Source organism: Panthera onca, chromosome X, assembly GCF_046562875.1.
Source record: "Panthera onca isolate mPanOnc1 chromosome X, mPanOnc1 haplotype 2, whole genome shotgun sequence".
Classification (NCBI taxonomy): domain Eukaryota; kingdom Metazoa; phylum Chordata; class Mammalia; order Carnivora; family Felidae; genus Panthera; species Panthera onca.
In genome coordinates this window covers 28,247,355-28,251,870 of record NC_138357.1, presented here as the reverse complement: position 1 = coordinate 28,251,870, position 4,516 = coordinate 28,247,355, and the positions used below count along the sequence as shown (strand labels likewise).

At 42.5% G+C, this 4,516-nt stretch overlaps 1 pseudogene; it reads left to right on the top strand.

Moving 5' to 3' along the window:
• Positions 1 to 319: 319 nt before the first annotated feature.
• LOC145714801 (U2 spliceosomal RNA) lies at positions 320 to 400 on the top strand (annotated as a pseudogene).
• Positions 401 to 4,516: the final 4,116 nt, after the last annotated feature.

The following is a 4,516-nucleotide window of genomic DNA, read 5'->3' as shown; positions in this document are numbered from 1 at the left end:
CAGAATCTGAAACAGGCTCCAGGCTCCGAGCTGTCAGCACAGAGCCCGATGCGGGGCTCAAACTCACGGACCGCGAGATTGTGACCTGAGCGGAAGTTGGCCGCTTAACCGACTGAGCCACCCAGGCGCCCCGAATTATAAACCTTTTAAGGGCAAGGACTGACTCATGCCATTTGAATCCTCCCTGGTATCCAGTAGGGTGATTCTATACAAAGTGAGTGCTCAGTGATTAACTACCAACTTAATATTCTCTCCATTTCATAGATTCAGAAAGCCATGGTCAGAGACGTTAAGCAACACATCTAAAGTCCCACAGCCAATCGCTTCTCGGCCTTTTGGCTAAGATCAAGTGTAGTATCTGTTCTTATCAAAGTCCCACAGCCAGTTAGTTCCACTCTTCATTCCAGGCCCAGTGCCCACTCCATTAGACGAATTGTTCTCAGACTATGCTCCATGGAAATTCTGACTTGTGCAGGGAATATGCAGGTGAGGCCGAGTAGAGAGCACACGGCTGCTCCAATCAGAGCATCTTCACAGTCATCCATTTTAGATTTTGAGGTTTTGTGTCAGATTTTACTTGAATCAATTATTGTGCTACTATTTTTTTCTTAAGAAAAAGCAGTCATGGGGCGCCTGGGTGGCTCAGTCAGTTAAGTGTCCGACTCTTGATTTGCAGCTCAGGTCATGAACTCAGGGTCGTGCGATTAAGCCCCTCATCAGGCTCCATGCTCAGAGTGCGGAGCCTGCTTGGGTCATGATCTCACAGTTTGTGACATCGAGCCCTGCATCAGGCTCCATGCTGACAGCGTGGAGCCTGCTTGGGATTCTCTCTGTCTCCCTCTCTCTCTGCCTCACTCTCTCTCACCTTCTCAAAATAAATGAGTAAACATTGAAAAAATAAAAGAATGCAGCAGCCCTGCCCTCGGGATAGGGACTCCACACCCCTAGAAAAGTACTCGTGAACAATGTCTCCGCATCCCTGATAGACACTCAGAATGTACAGATGTGTTTAGGCCATAAATAGTTAATAAAAGTTACCGTTGAGGGTTTCAGGATGATTACAGCTACTATTTTGGAGTTCAACCACCTAGCATGTTTTGTTGCCTTAGTTACTATGAAGCATCTTAAGCTCAAGAGGGAAAGAGAGAAAAGAAGTATGCTCATGAGTGGGGGCTGTGTAACAGTGAAGTATGGATATTGGCAAAAGGGGCACTCCAAAACCAAGTGCAGACGACACGAATAGGCAATTCACAAAATAAGAATGGCCAGAGAGCATATAAGAAATGCTCGTTCTGTCCATAAAAAACACAAGCAAAAACAATGTGATTTTTTTATTGAGAAAATTAGCAAATGCTAAAGAGAAATGGGTAACAGCCAGAATTAGTGAGATCCAGGGAAATGTACACTCTTGCATATTGCTTGTAAGAGCATAAATTGATAAAACTTTTCTGGAGGAAAATTCAACAATAAGTGGCGAGAGTCTTAACAGTTTGCATATCATTTTTAATGTTTATTTTTGAGAGAGAGTGAGCAGGGGAGGGGCAGAGAGACATGGGGACAGTGGATCTGACGTGGGTTCTATGCTGACAGCAGCGAGCCCGATGCGGGACTCGAACTCACAAACTGTGAGATGGTGACCTGAGCCAAAGTCAGAGGCTCAACCAACTGAGCCACCAACGTGCCCCACAGTTTGCATGTCTTTTGACTCTGCAACACCATATAGGAATTTATTCTGTAAAAAGAATCATAAATGAAGACAAAGATGGATGTTAATTGGGCTTCACTACAGCATAGTTTTCCATAGTGAGATATTAGAAACAGTTGAAATAGCAATATTAAGGGATTGACTAAATAAATTATTTTATATCTATACACGCAGCTATTAAAAAGCAAATTACAGAAGATTTAATGGCATGGAAAATGTTTAAAGACATATTTTCAAAACATAGTGAGTTAACAACCTGGTTGCAAAATAGTATGTAGAGTACGACATTATATTTACATGTTTATAGTAACCATTAAGACTATTCATAAATATTTTCACATTCTCCTTTAAGGCATGTAGTACGATTGTGCTTCCCAATCCCTTTGAAGATACATATGGTCACGCAACATAACTGGAATGTGAAATGTGAGGGGAACATTTAAAGGCCAGTGATCAATGTGCCACACGGCTTTTGCCTGCCTTGACAATCGTGGAAGCATGTGTTGAAAAGAGTCTTCTATCAGCCTGGGTCTCCTAACTGACCATAATGTGCAGAAGTTCCCTGCCCACATAGACTGGATATGTAAAAACCTTTTATTGTATGAAGCCATTGAGATTTGCGGGTGGTTGTTATCACAACATAGCCTAGCCCATCCTTGCTCATACCGTGTGGTGGGCACACGTGTGTGCATGCGTGTGTGTGCATGTTCGCGTGTATTGTGGGCAGAGAGAGAGAAGGGAGGGGAGGAGAAGGAGGGGGAAGACTAGAGAGTTCTACACAAAAAGAATAACAAATGTATGATTTTCATTTTCATATGTTTATATGCCTTCTAAATTGTCAACAATGAATGTAGTTTTTATATTAACAGGAAAAAAACAGTGTTTTTTTTAAAAATTTGTGTAAAATTACCTCTTCCTATTCTCATCTACCTTGTCCCTTCAAAGACTTCTATACCATCCTCCTGAGTCCCTAAGACAGGAGTATGAGCTGTGTGACCCTAGGAAAAGCATGTAGTGTCTCTTGGGTTTCCTCCTACCTCGATGGCTTCCATTTCACAATTTCCTTTCCACACTCTACCTCATCTGCCCAATGTTTCAGAGTTTGTGTACTTTAGAACTTGGTACTGAACCCTTGCCTTTTCTCTGTCTACTCCTTTTCCCTAAGTGAGTTCATCCGGTCCTCTGGCTTTGAATGCCATTTATATACGGCTGACTTCCAAATACGTATTTCTGGCCCAGACCTTTCTTTTGAGCCAGTCTCCTAGCCAATTACCTACTTTACCATTCCACTTGGATATCTCACGAACATCTCAAACTTAACATGGTTAAGCAGAACCCTTGGATCAACACTTTCACTTTTGCCAAAGCCTCTTCTCTCCACCTACATTGTTACCTCCCTATTCCAAGCTCCCAGCATTTGTTGCCCCGAGCATTGCAAAAATCTCCTAATTGGTCTGCGAATTCCATTCCTACCCACCCTTCAACTCACTCTCTGTATAGCAGCAAGAGGGCCCTGAAATGGAGGTCACGTCCCTAACCGACTTACAGCCCTTCAGTGCATTCCTACTACCCTGAGAATAAATCTTAAACCTACACCATGCCCTACCAGCCCCTGCCTTGCTCCCAAACTTCACTTCAAGGACTTCTCCCCTCACTTGTTATATCTGGGTCACACTTGTCTTCTTCCGGGTCCTCAAAGATGCCAAACTCTATCAGTGTCTAGTACTTTGCCTCAGCTCCTCCCTCTGCCTGAAAGCCCTATAACCAAAATAACACAAAAGGAAGTCTTCTTTGGAAAGGCCCTTGCTGAGAAAAGAGAGACAGACAGAAAGTACCAATTTTCTTTAGCTTTTGTGTGTCTACATGTGATGCTTGCAAATGTGGGAGGCCTCTTACGATCACAAGTGAAGTATTATCCATGTGCTAAGGATAGTAGAATAGAAAGATGGAATGTGCCTGGGTCCCTCATAATAATTATATTGTGTATCTGAATTGACCCTGGATGCCTTGCTTCCAGACTTCTTAATCAGTGAGATAATAAACTCCATATTACTTGACCTAATTTTAGTTTGGTTTTCCACTACTGTCTGTTGAAAGTTGATCCTCATCTTCTATTCTCTATTGCAGCATCCTATTGGCTTTCTTTGTTAAGCAAATCCAAATGGATTGTTACTATATCTGTTACTTGTTTGCTTTTTGTTTAACTTCCATGGAACAGAATCTATATCTATGTCTATTGTGTTCCCCGGTGTCTACCACAGTATCCAACACATAGTAGGTGCTTAAGAAATATTTGTAAATGAATGACCAAATGTCACATCCACAGGGAGAACCAACTAGCTGGTTTAGATGGTCATGAGTAGGGCAGAGGATATATACAAACTCTAAGAAATAACTGTCCTTTGAAAATGATTTCCCAAAGAATTCTGATGCCTGATGTTTTAAACTTCAGTTTCAAAGGAATGCAGATGGGGAAGATACTAAAATGGAGGGCTCTAGGGGTACCTGGCTGGATCAATAAATAGAACATGTGACTCTTGATCTCAAGGTTGCAAGTTCAAGCCCTACGTTGGGTATAGAGATTACTTAAAAATAAAATCTTTAAAATTTTTTTAACGTTTTATTATTTATTATTGAGAGACAGAGAGAGACAGAGTGTGAGCAGGGGAGGGGCAGAGGGAGAGGGAGACACGGAATCTGAAGCAGGCTCCAGGCTCTAAGCTGTCAGCACAGAGCCCGACACGGGGCTCGAACTCACGAACCGCGAGATCATGACCTGAGCTGAAGTCAGACGCTTAACCAACTGAGCCA